Genomic DNA, 17,108 nt, shown 5'->3' with positions numbered 1-17,108 from the left:
ACCTTCACAAATATCTTAGCCAGTCAACAAGAAAAAATGAAGTTAAACAGAAAAATTGTAAAACACTATAAAGAAGCAAAATAAAACCCCCCAAAAAGATATTAAGAGATATATCCCTTATATAGTTTATCAGGGACATCCAAATCTTAACAATGAGAAACTATTTTGTTAACTATGATGTAGTCAAGAATTTCACACCAGTTATATTGCTGCTAAGTCACTTCAGTCGTGTCCGACTCTGTGTGACCCCCCATAGACGGCAGCCCACCAGGTTCCCCCGTCCCTGGGATTCTCCAGGCAAGAACACTGGAGTGGGTTGCCATTTGATACCCTAATTTCAGTTGTTGGGAATTTGAATTGATACAATCTTTTTAGAGGATAATTTAGCAATATCAGAATTCTAAAAATGCACACCCTTTTATGTAAGCACACTACTTACATAGCATACACTATGAGACCATATGCACATGTGACAAAGAGATTCTATAATAATAAAAGTTTAAAGTGAACTAAATGATCTATGGATTGTACATGTGCACAAGAAGACATGTACAATAATGTTAGCTGCATCACTATTTGTAGCAGAAAATGGTAAAAACAAATGACAATAATGGAGGAATGGATAGGTAAATCGTGGTCTTACCATATGATAGATTACTGCTGCTGCTAAGTCACTTCAGTCGTGTCCGACTCTGTGTGACCCCATAGATGGAAGCCCACCAGGCTCCCCTGTCCCTGGGATTCTCCAGGCAAGAACACTGGAGTGGGTTGCCATTTCCTTCTCCAATGTGTGAAAGTGAAAAGTGAAAGTGAAGTCGCTCAGTCATGTCCGACCCTCAGCAACCCCACGGACTGCAGCATACCAGGCTCCTCCATCCATGGGATTTTCTAGGCGAGAGTACTGGAGTGGCTTGCCATTGCCTTCTCCGATGATAGATTACTATATAGCAGTTAATAGGAATAAAAAAAAACATATTTATCATTGTGGATGAATATGAAATGAAATTTGCATGATAAAAGCAAGTTGTAGAGTCCTATAGAAAGAAACCATTTTTGTAACAATTTTTAAGCTCACAAAATAATGCTGTATGTTATCAAAGAAAAATGTGGCAGGTGAATTAAAAGGCTTCACATTAAATATCTGAGAGTAGATGTCTATAGTGAAGGGGGAAGAATGGGGGTAAGGGAATGAAAGTCAAAATTGGCCATAACTATGAATAATCAAATCATGTCAATACATTTTTAGCTGAGTTCTAACACAATTTTAGAAAAACAAAACAAACAATTTTAGAAAAACAAAACAAACAAATGAACAAAACTCTGATACAACCATACGAGTACTTCAGTTTAGTTCAGTTGCTCGGTCGTGTCCGACTCTCCACGACCCCATGAATCACAGCACGCCAGGTGAGAGTTAAAGGAAGTTAAAAAGGCAAGTCAAAGAACCACAGGTGCTGTGTTATAAGACATAAAACAAACCTACAAAATAAAGCCCTCTTTACACATACATTCACATATATCCCCCCACACACAAATGCATAGAGAAAATTTTGAAAAAGATAGCTGTAGGAAACATGTCAATAATAATGTGGGAAATTTTCATACATTATTCATAAAAATGTATAAATAGTATAGAATAAAAATAAAAAGCAGAGACATTACTTTGCCAACAAAGGTCCGTCTAGTCAAGGCTATGGTTTTTCCAGTAGTCATGTATGGATGTGAGAGTTGGACTATAAAGAAAGCTGAGCACCAAAGAATTGATGTTTTTGAATTGTGGTGTTGGAGAGGACTCTTGAGAGTCCCTTGGACTGCAGGGAGATCCAACCAGTCCATTCTAAAGGAGATCAATCCTGGGTTTTCATTCGAAGGACTGATGCTGAAGCTGAAACTGCAATACTTTGGCCACCTCATGCGACGAGTTGACTCACTGGAAAAGACTCTGATGCTGGGAAAGGTTGGGGGCGGGAGGAGATGGGGACAACAGAGAATGAGATGGCTGGATGGCATCACCGACTCTGTGGACATGAGTTTGAGTGAACTTTGGGAGTTGGTGATGGACAGGGAGGCCTGGCGTGCTGCGGTTCATGGGGTCACAAAGAGACGGACACGACTGAGCAACTGAACTTAGCTGAACTGAAAAATAAATGCAGCTAGAAACTCCAGAAAAAAACAAAAAGCAGTAAGAAAGGAAATCTAATGATTACAGCTTCTGCAATGAACAATATTTTCACAATAACAGTAATGTAAAGAGGGAAATTTTTTTTTTTTTGCTCTCTTCCTCTCACTCTACACAGGTGTGTGTGAATGATGTATATATGTTACATGTGTGAGTATTTAATTTTTGCAAGGATTTTATGCCCTTCATGCCTTAGTAATATGTTGTTCACATATGTATAAAATATAACTCCCAAGCAGATCATATCCTTTATATCCTTGCTCATCTCTGTCCATCTGTCTCTCTTTGTCTCTGTCTCTCCCCAATATATCTATTTTTCAGCTACATAGCAAGTCAAGTTTTAGAGACTTCTTATGTAAGGAGTTAAAATGAGAGGAGATAAGACAATACTGTATTGAACAGTATTTGATTCTATAATCATGATGCATTTATTGCCAACAGGAGAGTTTTAATTGATTTTTAGTTGTTCATAACCCATCTTTGGGTAACGCTTAGGAGACCTAGTAATAACCTTGATAATGAAAATTTTGAATTGAAGTGTGGAATTGTTGAATGGATTGGTTGCGGAGTTAATATCTTAATTCTATTTTAAAAACATAAAAAGGTGGTTGATGAAACAAAAACTCAAGGTATTAGGATATTATCTATAGTTATTGAACCTGTGCCCCCTGCAATGGAAGCATGGAATCCTAACCACTGGACTTCCAGGGAATTGCCTCCAGTAGGTATTATTAATGTTATTATCTTGGTCTCAATGCTGCTGGGAGAAATGAGGAAAGATTTGGTACCCAGGCTTGGAGCAAAGAATTAGAAGCAAAAGTGGAATCCCTAACCTCTCATGAAGACAGTTAGCAATATCAGTCAGCCGAAGAAAGCTGGATCCAGGAAAAAGGTGAATCATGATGTGGACTATCGAGGAGCTTCTCAAACATGCTGAAGGATGTGTGTGGTTATTTATAGCAAGGACTTTGCTAGGGCCTTGAATCATAATTTTGGGTATAAAGAGGATGAATGACCAAGTTTTAAATATGGGTTTCAAATAGATTGGCTTTCAACCCAATTTTTCACCAACACTTCTCCCTTTTGGGGAATATTTTCCTAGAAAAATTATTCCCTTATTTTACAGAAAAGTCGCTATCCTCTGTAAACGAATTTCCTGGACAGAATTCATCACCTGGCCAGTGGGAGGAAGGCTTCTTATGTAAGACAGTCTCCTTGTCCACTTAGGTATCGATTTGATTAAAAAAAAAAACAACCCTCCACCATTTGTGTGCAGTTGTGCTTGTTCATGTTCAATGAAAAATTATAGCAAGATGGAGACAGAAATTCTCCTTCCATAGTGCCTGCCATTTCACTACATGTAATTGGGCTTCTAATAAAAAGATCCATGGATTGGTGATATTCTTTTAAGGGACCTTTCTAGGGCAATTATGGAGCTGGAGGTGTAGATACTCTGGTCAAATATGAAAGAGAACTTTTAAATTCTGGACAAGACTATCTGAGATAGCAATGTATTTCTTGATTCCTAGGGACTTTATGAATGCAATGGACTGAAACATGTTTTTTATGGTTTAGTTATTCATCTATGTGAAGGAAGAGTACAAAATCAGATACTCTTTCAAGATACTTTTCTAGTTCTGGTTTTTACATATTTAAAATTCAAGAGCACAAATAAATTTTAAGCTTTCCATTTTATTTTGCCCCCAAGGCACATAAATAGAGCATGGGAATGGTAAGTGGAAAGAAAAATTATAAGCTTGAGTTTAAACTCGTTTTTCCTTAAAATAACAAAGCTATGATTTACCTTGTATTCTGTATAGCTTTGGAAGAGAATTCATCCTCCATTTATTCCTAAGAATTATTATATTCAGGAGAAAGGCATGGGGAAGAGTGTTTATAAATAAAATTTTATTCAAGATTGGCAGCCATTGTGAATAGACAACAAATGAGAACCGACTATATAGCGCAGGGAACTTTACTCAGTGCTCTGTAGTGACATAAATGGGAAGGAAATCTAAAAGAGGGGATGTATGCATACGTGTGGCTGATTAGCTTTTTGATGTACAGCACAAATTAACACATTATAAAGCAACTATACTCCAACTAAAAAAAGAGGGTTGGCAGCCATTGATGTTCTAGGAAATAATAATAAGGTAATAACTCCTTATTCCCAAATTCAGATTTAAATTGAAGAAAGTAGGGAAAACCACTAGACCATTCAGTTATGACCTAAATCATTCCCTAACGATTATACAGTGGAAGTGAAATAGATTCAAAGGATTAGATCTGATAGCGTGCCTGAAGAACTATGGACAGAGATTTGTGACATTGCACAGGAGGCAGGGATCAACACCATCCCCAAGGAAAAGAAATGCAAAAAGGCAAAATGGTTATCTGAGGAGGCCTGGAGTGCTGTGATTCATGGGATCGCAAAGAGTCGGACACGACTGAGCGACTGAACTGAACTGAGGAGGCCTTCCAAATAGCTGTGAAAAGAAGAGAAGCAAAAGGTGTACTATTCTCCATAGTGGTTGTATCAGTTTGCATTACCACTAACAGTATAAGTAGGCTCCCTTTTCTTCACACCCTCTCCAGCATTTATTCTTTGTAGACTTTTTGATGATGGCCATTCTGACCAGTGTGAAATGATACTTCATTGTGGTTTTGATTTGCATTTCTCTAATCATGAGCGATATCGACCATCTTGTAATACCTGGAATGACTTTTATTTCTTGACCAAGTTCTGACTGACATATTGGATAACATGGTTCAAAACTTCTAGAGTACTTCTTCCTGCTAAGTAACTGGGGTCCATATCATAGATCACAGATGACCTCATTATCAGAAGGTCAAATACATGAAAGAATATGGGGCTTCAGAGAATTGTACAGGCATATAAATGCCTTGTTTCTCCTTTGCCTGAAATGGAACAAAATTGACCAGATGAAATTAAACCCATGAAAACATCTTTTATATGGGCTCCTCTGGGTCATAGGGTGAACTTGCCTCCTTCTCTCTGTTATCTAATAATGGCCTTCTCCCTTTCTCCCCTGCTATCTCTTCTATTTCTTAAATGACTTCATCTGTAAGGATAAAAAACTTTATGCAGTGGAAACAATATCAACTTTTGAAATTGGAGCATGAGATTAATGGGCATGATTTGAAAAACAGAAATTGTAATATTAATGATGATGAAAACTGTTAAAATGAGTCAGGAAGAAAATAGCATCTGAGAAGGCCTTACAGATAGCTGTAAAAAGAAGAGAAGTGAAAAGCAAAGAAGAAAAGGAAAGATATACCCATTTGAATGCAGAGTTCTGAAGAATAGTAAGGAGAGATAAGAAAGCCTTCCTCAGTGATCAATGCAAAAAAATAGAGGAAAATAATAGAATGGGAAAGACTAGAGATCTCTTCAAGAAAATTAGAGATACCAAGGGAACAATTCATGCAAAGATGGGCTCGATAAAGGACAGAAATGGTATGGACCTAACAGAAGCAGAAGATATTAAGAAGAGGTGGCAAGAATACACAGAAGAACTATACAAAAACGATCTTCATGACCCAGATAATCACGAAGGTGTGATCACTCACCTCTAGCCAGACATCCTGGAATGTGAAGTCAAGTGGGCCTTAGGAAGCATCGCTACAAACAAAGTTAGTGGAGGTGATAGAATTCCAGTTGAGCTATTTCAAATTCTAAAAGATGATGCTGTGAAAGTGCTGCACTCAATATATCAGCAAATTTAGAAAACTCAGCAGGGGCCATGGAAAAGGTCAGTGTTCATTCCAATCCCTAAGAAAAGCAATGTCAAAGAATGCTCAAACTACCGCACAATTGCATTCATCTCACACTCTAGCAAAGTCATGCTCAAAATTCTTCAAGTCTGGCTTCAGCAATATGTGAACCATGAACTTCCAGATGTTTTTCCAGATGCTGGTTTTAGAAAAGGCAGAGGAACCAGAGATCAAATTGCCAACATCTGCTGGATCATCAGAAAAGCAAGAGAGCTCCAGAAAAGCATCTATTTCTACTTTATTGACTATGTCAAAGCCTTTGACTCTGTGGATCACAATAAACTGTGGAAAATTCTGAAAGAAATGGGAATACCAGATCACCTGACCTGCCTCTGGAGAAATCTATATGCAGGTCAGGAAGCAAAGAACTGGACATGGACCAACAGACTGGTTTCAAATAGGAAAAGGAGTATGTCAAGGCTGTATATTGTCACCCTGCTTATTTAACTTATATGCAGAGTACATCATGAGAAACACTGGGCTGGAAGAAGCACAAGCTGGAATCAAGATTGCCTGGAGAAATATCAATAACAGATATGCAGATGACACCACTCTTATGATAGAAAGTGAAGAAGAACTAAAGAGCCTCTTGATGAAAGTGAAAGAGGAGAGTGAAAAAGTTGGCTTAAAGCTCAACATTCAGAAAACTAAGATCATGGCATCCAGTCCCATCACTTCATGGCAAATAGATGGGGAAACAGTGGAAACAGTGTCAGACTTTATTTTTTTGGGCTCCAAAATCACTGCAGATGGTGACTGCAGCCATGAAATTAAAAGATGCTTACTCCTTGGAAGAAAAGTTATGACCAACCTAGATAGCATATTAAAAAGCAGAGACATTACTTTGCCGACAAAGGTCCGTCTAGTCAAGGCTATGGTTTTTCCAGTAGTCGTATGGATGTGAGAGTTGGACTATAAAGAAAGCTGAGCACCAAAGAATTGATGCTTTTGAACTGTGGTGTTGGAGAAGACTCTTGAGAGTCCTTTGGACTGCAAGGAGATCCAACCGGTCCATCCTAAAGGAGATCAGCCCTGGGTGTTCATTGGAAAGTTGAAGCTGAAACTCCAATACTTTGACCACCTCATGCGAAAAGCTGACTCATTTGAAAAGACCATGATGCTGGGAAAGATTGGGGGCAGGAGGAGAAGGGGACGACATAGGGGAGGATGAGTTGGTTAGATGACATCACCGACTCAATGGACATGAGTTTAGGTAAACTCCAGGAGTTGGTGATGGACAGGAAGGCCTGGCGTGCTACAGTCCATGGGATCACAAAGAGTTGGCCATGACTGAGTGACTAAACTGAACTGAACTGAACTGTTCAGAATTTATCATGTACTGTGTCAGGCACTGCTGGTGATGCAATGATTAAAAAGCTGATCTGCTCGTAAGAAGCTGGATGAGAGAAGAAGTAAATTTGACTGTAGTTAACAATAATGACTGAAACATAAAAAGATTGATCCTCTTCCAGAAAAGAAGTCTAGGGGAGATAAACCAGGGTTGGACTAGTGGTTTCACAGTCTTTGGACTCTGGCCTCCTTCTATCTTTCTATTTCATCATCCTTAACTGGTGGCATCCATAATGAAGGTCACTGCATGATCCAAGATGGCTTTCTCTTCTTTTAACTTTTTATTGTTGTATAGTCGATTAACAATGTTGTGATAGTTTCAGGTGGACAGCAGAAGGATTCAGCCATACATATACATGTATCCATTCTCCCCCAAACTCCCTTCCCGTCCAGATTGCCACATAACATTTAGCAGAGTTTCCTGTGTTATACAGTAGGTTCTTGTTGGTTGTCCATTTTAAATATAACAGTGTCTACATGTCCATCCCAAACTCCCTCACTATCCCTTCTCCCAGCAACTGTTAGTTCCTTTTCTGGTCTGGGAGTCTACTTTTGTTTTGTAAATAAGTTCATTTGTATCATTTCTTTTTAGATTCCACATAAAAGGGATGTCATACAATATTTCTCCTTCTCTGTCTGACTTACTTCACTCAGCACGACAGTCTCTAGCAAATTACATTATTCAATATGGCTTTCTTAGCTCTAGCCATCCCCTCTTCACCCCAGACAGCAGGAGGGTGGAAGGAGGAAAGGACAAAATGTTCAGTGTCCCATCTGAATTTGTTCTCCTTTATCTGTCTTCCTGTAAGCTCCAGAAAACTTTTATCTTTATATCTCATTAATCAGAATTTAGGCACATGAACATACTTGTAAAGGGAGGCTGGAGAGGGTAATTTCTTTAAAAATATTTTTTATTTATTTTTATTTTTTGGACGTGCTAGGTCTTCATTGCTGCGTGAGGGCTTTCTCCAGTTGTGGAGAGAAGGGGCTATTCTCTAGTTGTGGTGCATGGGCTTCTCATTGCAGTGGCTTCTCTTGCTGAGGAGCACAGGCTCTAGAGTGTGTGGGCTTCAGGAGTTGTGACTCACAGGCTTAGTTGCCCTGTGGTATGTCTTCCTGGATCAGGAGTGGAACCTGTGTCCCCTGCGTTGCCAGGTGGATTCTTAACCACTGGACTGCCAGGAAAGCCCCAGAGAGACCAATTTCTATTAGAAAGTTCTACTCTAATAGAGGGTGGCAATGGACTTCTATTACTGAAAAGTGGGATATTGAATGGATATTGGGTGGCAATTGACAATTTTTTCTGTAGGAAGTTAAAATCTACTTGGGGAAATAAGAACCTGTAGGCTTGAAAAGACAATGAATAGTCTATTGGGAAGGACCAAGCCACGGGTTGCCAAAATTTGGAGGAGGAAGAATAGGTGTCAAGGCTTCTTGGAAGAACTGAGATTTGAACTCCCCTTTGAAGATAAGAAGGATTCAATAGGCACAAAAGCTTGGGAGGGCACCCCAGCAGGAGGCATTGACCTGAGTAGAAGCCTAGAAGCTGGACAATGCAGATCAGCCTCGGGCAGGAGCAACAGAGACCAAATGTTAAGCTTCGATGTAATGGAGTCTTTGGCTGAAAAAGGAAGGGATAGGACTGATTTTTTTTTCTTAATTCCCTAAGGCAAAAGTTCCAAGACCACTTAGCCAGGACAAAACACGACTACTGAATTTATTTCTCTGTTACTGGAATTGACAATCCTGTAAGTCATAAACAACTCATGCCAGCAGAAACAATTGCATTATTTACTCCAATGAGTTCCCCTAGTTTTCGGATTGTCCAAAATAACACATGGAGTGTAACCAGTGAATGACTATATGACAGCAGCAATCAAAATAAACACACAGGATGCCTGAGACCATAGCCAAAGGCTAATATTCATTAAATAGGGGAAGGAAAAAACCCGACAAATAGAAGGCTCTGGGTCTCTTTCCTAAATTTTAATTGTTTATTTCACGATTCTCCTCTACTCCAAACAGACCTCAAACCGCCTCTTCTTAATATGCTCCCATAAAGGATTATAAACTAGAAAGGAGGTTGGTTTAAACAAAAGTAATCAGAAAGTAAGCAATCTTCTTCTTTCTCTCTGGCTCGAAGCTTGTTTTGTCTGTTAAAGAACTTTTCTCTTCAGTGCACAGACCTCAAGGTCAAACAGAGGTCACTCTTCTGCTTTTTGAGGTATGGGCGCTTTCATGTTATTTGCTCATTTTTATTGCTGAGAATAACCATCCATTTGCCCACATAACCAAGGCCTCCCCAACACAAAGACTTGAGAGTAGGCTGTGGCTGGGGGTTAATCCCATTCAACACAAAGCAAACAACTTCAAATCTCATTAAATGTTGGACTTTGCAGCAAGAATACAAATATTTCCAATTTAGAAAAGGAAGATAGAAATGTGACACAGAAGTATTCTAATCATTTAGTAGAGTAAATCGTACCAACATGATCCTAAAACTGTCAACTTGGTGGAAAAGAGAATAAAACTCCATTAATAATACAACAGTAATGCTTACTTTTTCACATCAGGAAAATTCCATTATAACAAACAGCCCGAGGCTTTTAAATTGCTTTTGTTCTAGATCAGTGGAATATTGTTATGAAGAATATATTGCTAGCGATGATAGTTTAGATCTGAGAATGAAACCGAGATGATTTTTATAGTGTGAACCAGCAGAGATGGTGGTGGTTGCACACGGGACTGTGTGTGAATAATCTCCTTTGTGCAAACTTTAAAAGGTAAACCCTTGGGACTTCCCTGGTGTCCCAGTGGTTAAGACTCAGCCCTTCCAATGTAGTGGGCATGGGATTGATCTCTGGTTGAGGAGCTAAGATCCCGCATGCCCTGAGTCATGGTCATAAATAAATCAATAAAAAGTTGACCCTTCACGTGGGGACACAGCTTAGTGAAGAGACTGCTGGCTGGAATTCAACTCCATTTGCCCCTTCAGCTAGGGCACAGCTAAACAACCCCCTGCAGAGGTCCTAGTGGCACAAGATTGTTCTTTTAAGACCTATTTATAAGGTGATCGTCTGAAATTATTTTCCTTAAGTCTACTCTGGGATAGGTCTCACTATATACTTCCTTTTTAGTTATAAGATCCTCTCTGATAGAATTTCCCATTTAAAGATTTGGACCAATTTTTTTTTTCCCCCACTGGTTTTGGAAGTGTTTTAGATTCATCATCCTACATGGGTCTTGTAGTTCTCCCAGTTACCAACCGAGGCATCTTGGGGTAAGTTAGGATATTTTTTTCACTCTCTTAGCCTAACTTTCCTTATCAAGGAACTGTTAGTTCACTTTTTCTCAATAAACATTTCGGAAGGTCCTTTTTCAGTACCAAAATGAAATTCATAGGTAATACGATCATTCTACACTGAGAAGTTTTAAATAATTATAATGCCTACTTATAAAGGAGAAAGAAAAGAAGAGCTGTTTATCATAAAGCTATATAAAATGTGTAGGCTTAACTATAATACAAAATATAATAAAGTTGTCAGATGCTGAATAAAACAAAGTTAGAATCTTCTCTCAGTTTAAACTGTAGTCTACATTCCTGGAAAAGTCAGTGTAAACCCACGATAGTACACTTTGTGATTATGTGGAAAACAGAGTTAGGTGATAGGTTTGATCATTGGAACAGGGTTTTCACCCACATAAATGGGCTTTTGAAAGTGGTTTGGAGTGTCCATGGAAATTGTTTGTTGGGCAGGACTGTGTCATATGTGAAAGGAGGTATAGCACCCCTGGTCCTAATCTACTAATGCCAGTAATACCAGTCCCCTAATCATTGTGATAATAAAAACTACCCCCAGATTTCCACAACACACCTGACTAGGGATTTTCTTCTCTTATTGACAATCACTGGGTTAACTAGTCTTGAGTTCAAGAAGGCTGAAAAAATTCAGGACCAGAAAAGTCCTTCCTCGATGAAGAGGATAGCTACAACTCCACTTTCCCTCAGCCTCTCCTAAGGACTCCAGTGCTAGGGGGAAGGAAACACAGTTGATGTGACAATTAGCCAGGACCAGCCCTGGAAAGGACCTTAAGGATGGCAGATGATACCTCTACCTTCTCACTCCATCTTCTCCCATCTGGCAGGGATTTTCCACTTTCTCTTCCCTTTCAAGCAAGTATGGTATATTCTTTTAGAAGTATAGATGAGGACTTCCCTTGTGGTTAAGAATCTGTCTGCCAAGGTAGGGGACATGGGTTTGATCCCTAGTCCGGGAAGATCCTACATGCCACCGGGCAGCTAAGCCCAAGTGCCACAATTACTGAGCTCGCGTGCTGCAACTACCGAAGACTGTGGGCCCTAGAGCTCATCCTCTGCAATAAGAGAACTCATGGCAAAGAGAAGTCTGTGCACTGCAACAAAGAATAGCCCGTGCTCGCCACAACTAGAGAAAGCCTGCAAGAAGCAACTAAGACCCAGTGCAGCCAAAAGTTAATTAATTTTTGTAAAAAGTACAGATGATATTAGGGATTTATATCTTTCATGTAAATATGTATTAATTGTACGTCTCTTATATCCAAATGGCTTATGAGAATATGAAAAGGTGCTGAACCTCGCTAGAAATTAAGGTAGTGAGAAATTTATAATAAAAATGAAATATTATTTCATACTCATCAGGTTGGTAAGAATCTAAAACTTCAACAATATCAAATGTTGGAAAAGAGTATCGAAATTGGCACAGCCACTTTGGGGAGCAATTTGGTTTTATCTATTAAGAACGGAAATGCTCTGATTCCTACATCCCACGAAATCGACTCTTTGGTCTGTACCTTAGAGAAACGCAATTTGATTGCACCAGAAGATATATATGTTTGTGGCAGCATTACTTTTAATAGTGAAAAACTAAATCAACTGGAGACATTTAAATGTCATTAATAGAAGATCAGATTCATATATCATCAGGTATTCATAGAAGGGAATATTATACAGCAATTACAATGATTAATCACAGCTTTGGGTCTGCACAGTGATAAATCTTAAAAACAACTCAAAAAAGCTAATTGCAGGGTATGTAGAGTGTGACACCATTTAAATAGTTTAAAAACCTACAAAATAGTGCCATATATTGTTTACAGATACATGAATATGCAGTTAAAGCATAAAACATGTACGAATGATTAATGATTCATGATCTTGGTTATTTCTGAAGGAGAAAGAAGAATGAGATTGGAAAGAGGACATGCAGAAAGCTCTCAGTTGAATCTGCAATGCTTTTGTTCTCCAAAAAAATATCTGAAGGAAATGTGGCCAACTGTTAAGATTTAATTTGCTATAGATAGTGCTGGATATACTGGGTACTCATTATCTTTTACATATTTTGATGAGAAATATACCATAATAAAAATAATGTGAACAAGTGATGCATCTCTAGGGGTGTTTGTATTCTTGATTTAGCAAATTCTGTCCAACCTTCTGGGACAGAGAACTCAGTAATGAACAAGATACACCCACCCCATCTTAGATTGTGGTTTGCTTTATTGTGCGTCAGAATCACGTGGAAGGCTTGTTAAAACACACTGCTGGGCCCACCCCCAGGGTTTCTGATTCAATAGGTCTAGGATGGGCCTTGAGAATTTGCATTTCTAGCAAGTTCCCAGATGATGTTGTGGGTTCGGGGACCCCATGTCTCCTGACATTGTTTGAGTACTATCGTGAGAGGACTTTATTCCTGCTATAAGAATTCCAAGAAGTGACAGGAGAAGTATTTTCTGGACCACATGCTCGGCCAAGTCTCTAAAGGCACAGTTATGCTACCTGCTCTGGGTCGCAAGTGACACATCATCTTCCTGGCTTCTCTAGAGATGTCACCGCAGCCCTGTAACCCCATTTTACTGTGGCTGTGTGTATTTCAATTTATTCCTTTAAAATGTTAGCTCCTCTATAAATCCTATTTGGTGTACACCTTATCCAAAATATCAGTAGTAGTTACTCCCCAATATTGGAATTATGGCCAATTTTTAAATCTTTTTGCTTGTCTGCATCATCGAACATCTTCATAATGGACAAGTATTAATTACACAATAAGGATATTAAAGTAAAATAAATATATATCAAATTGGGTTAGGCTCTGTGATGTCATACGGATACAGGCTTGCCTTCAAGAGATTTATGATCTTGTTCATACATACATTGGAAAAACATTTCATAATAAGACAAGATATTCAGGAAACAGTGTTCACTGAGAACTAAAAGTACAGTTGGCAAGTACTTTGGAAGGTAAAAATGACTAGGTTGAGTGTACCTAGAAGAAGCGTTTGGGCCCAGCCTTGATGATAAAAGTGCCAGAGCCTAAGCAGAGGGCAAGGAAGGATTCAAGGGTCTTTGCAAACCCCCAGGGTATGTACAGGTGCTCAGTGAACCCTATGAAGAATTGAACACTTGCTGAATTCATACAGAAACTGCACTCTGGCACGAGTACACATCCAGCCACACAATAGTGGCTCATACCCAAGACATATAAATTGAAACCAAAATTAATTTCATTGTGGGTTCATGACAAGTCAGGTATGGGAGAAAATGTCTTTTTCTTCTTTTACATGATTTTTGCGTTGATGACTACATCCCTAAAGTGCATCTGTGAATTTGTAAAGAAAGACCCGTATGGACTGGACGCACCTCTTCCTGGGTATGTTCTCCTCCCCTTTTGCTCTTAATTAAGATTGAAGAGTTTGTCGTGGATTATTGTTCTTCTAGTTTCTCTGTTCAAACCATACTTACCCTAAAAGAGTGTCTCTTCACTTCTTTATATTTGGGTTGTTTATATTTTTCTCTGTGTTAAAAAAGCCTGTACCACATCTACTTGATCCATTCATCTGTTGTTGGACATTTAGGTTGTTTCCATGTCCTGGCTATTGTAAACAGTGCTGCAGTGACAACCGGGGTGCAAATAGCTAGCTACTGGGAATCTGCTGTATAGTACAGGGAACTCAATGCAGTGCTCTGTGATGACCTAGAGTGTGGGAGTGGGGAGATGTTCCAAAAGAGAAGGGATATATGGATATCATATATATATCATGATACATGTATCACTCTGTTGTACATCATAAACGAACCCAACATTGTTAAACAATCATACTCCAATAAAGATAAAGTCTTCCCAGGTGGTACAGTGGTAAAGAATCCACCTGACAATATAGGAGGCACAGGAGATGCAGGTTTGATCCCTGGGTGGGAAAGATCCCCTGGGAGGAGGAAACTGCAATCCACTCCAGTATCCTTGCCTGGAAAATCCCATGTCCATTGGAGCCTAGTGAGCTAGCGTCCAAGGGGTTGCAAAGAGTTGGGCACAACTGAGCACACACACACAAACACAACAATAAAACAAACCAAACAAAAAAGCCTGAAGGCATCTACTTTTAGATGAGATAAAACATCAGGATCCAAATTTATATCCTTCTGCCTTCAACAACTACAAAAGCAGATTAAAATATATGAAAAATAGGTGCTGGGGTACAAAGAGGGCCTGGATGAAGGAGGTACATGAGGAAACTTTTGAGGGTGATGAATATATTCACTATCTTGATTATACTGATGCTTTTATAAAACTTAGATTGTATACTTCAAATACGAGTTTATGTCAGTTTTATCTAAAACTGTTTAAAAAGTACTGGAAAGGAAAAAACAAAACAAAACACCCAGCCTGGAAGCACAGGTCCATGAAACAAACAAACAAAAAAATAAAAGCTCCTCTGCTATTTCTTGGGTAGTTTCCCTTTCTTTTAGCAAATTTAAAAAATTACTGTTAAACAGAAGTGAAAAATCCTCCTATGCTATTTAATTAAATAATCCCCCCTCTTTTTATAAGATCTGTTAAGCACTGGGATGCTAATAAAGTTAAAGCTCCTAGACCTTCACTTGTAGAGTTCTTTATAAAGTTCTATAGCTAATTTTCTGTTTGTAATTGTGTTTTCTTTTTTTAAGAGGCGCCAAATTGTATTGTATAATATAAGATTCAGGCTCCATGAAACCTGGGGGCAACCCTACTTTTTTTTTCCCCCACACCATGCAGCTTGTGAGATCTTAGTTCCTCCACCAGGGACTGAATCTGCCCCTGGGCAGTGAAAGCACAGAGTCCTAATAACTGGGCAGACAGGGAATTCCCAAACCCTACTTTAAAAAAAAAGAAAAAAGATTTTATTATAGAGCAACATCCAGACTCCAGATCCAGCTGCTGAAGAGACCATGTTATGACCGTGTTATGCTGTGGGTACTTGTGGGCACAGCAGGCATCCATGGCTTCCCTCCCTTCTCTTGGAGTGGGGATGGTAATGGTGGGCAGTGTCTCATCTATGGGTTCCACAATGCTCAGCAGTCAGGCAGGGGCTTCTTAAGGGTCCCTCTTATGACGTGGGTCTCAAGGCAGCATGATCTTCACTTTGATGTCCAGCACACCCTGTCTGAGCAGCATATGGCACCAGGTGGTATCTGCGTAGGAGTTAAGAGGGTCTCCATTGTGGATCATCAGTCCATCCATAACTTCATGGATTTAACCTTCTGTCCTCAGAGTTTCCCAGGCCCTGCAACCTAGCAGCCTTGGCCCCACTCTTCATGATGACCCATAGCACACTCCAGCAAGCCCTCCTATAAGTGTGTGCTGCAGACTCCACAGGGGCAATGGCTCACGGAGCTCTCCTGTCTGCCTTTCCCCCGTAAAGTTCTACATGGCCCTCAGGGAAGTGAAATCTCTTCTGAACCACAGCAGTTAATTCCTGAATCCGCTGACCCTTCTCACCAATAACATTCTGTGTCCAGGGGACCAAGATAATGATTTCTGTCCTGGTTGGTTGAAGTTGGGCTTCAACAGAGGCGTCATCTTTGGCCAGTACCCAAATGAGAGGCTTGTCCAGTTCAGCCTTGAGGACGCCATCAGGGACCTCTTGGACACTGGCACCGCCATCTTGCCACCCGGCACCATCTTAAGGAATGGCCCAATGCTGCTGTTAAATGATCTAAGGAGTATGATGTGAGGAAATCGGTCCCATTGCTATTGCAGACAGACAGAACACAAACACGCAAAGAACTTTAGGACTATGGTCATCTAGAGCACCATTCTCTCCTGGGATAAGCCTCTGTGAACTTGGTAACAGCCACTGAGGAGCTGTGAATAATATTTCAGACTTCTTCACTTGCTTTCTTATCAACTGCTCAATCTAGAGGGACCCAAGTGTGACAGAGGAAAAATGACCGAATAAATGTAATTCAGCTTCAGCAGCTTCAGAATGCCAGTTTCCTGTCACCCTCAACAGCACTCCAGAATTGAGCAAGCAAAGTAGGCTTTGCCTTGGGCGCTCTTTGTGAATCTGCATTGGAGAATTTCAGTTCCAACCCCTACACAGTGGGTGTCCTGAAATGATCATGGAAATATGATCTTTTACTACACTTTGGGCCACATTTCACACTGTTCCTTAGTAAAATATCCCTGCTCTTCCACTCTGTGAACCACGCCCCACTTTTCCCTCAGTACAAGCTTGGTGCCTTCTTCCTGGAATTGCCTTTGGATATCTATCTAGTGTTGAGAGAAATCATCTTCCCTCAACCCAAGCATATAAGATATGACTGTTCTCCAAGCTTTAGGAGTTTAGATCCCAACTCCTATAACCATGTGATCTTGGGTAAGTGATAATTTTTCCAAGCAGAGAGTCCCCAAATAATAATTCATTTTCTACACTCATATGTGTTAATTTTATAATTAAAATATTTTATGATGTCTATAACAATTCCTAC

The 17,108-nt window shown here is 39.6% G+C and overlaps 1 pseudogene; it reads right to left on the bottom strand.

The window, feature by feature from the left end:
- Positions 1–15,569: 15,569 nt before the first annotated feature.
- Positions 15,570–16,284, bottom strand: LOC129543361 (small ribosomal subunit protein uS3 pseudogene; annotated as a pseudogene).
- Positions 16,285–17,108: the final 824 nt, after the last annotated feature.

Source organism: Moschus berezovskii, chromosome 23 (genome assembly GCF_049115385.1).
Source record: "Moschus berezovskii isolate FMDL1 chromosome 23, NW_MosBer_1.0, whole genome shotgun sequence".
NCBI classification, from domain to species: Eukaryota; Metazoa; Chordata; class Mammalia; order Artiodactyla; family Moschidae; genus Moschus; species Moschus berezovskii.
Note: the sequence above shows the minus strand (reverse complement) of the source record. Positions and strands in the feature narration are given on the sequence as shown.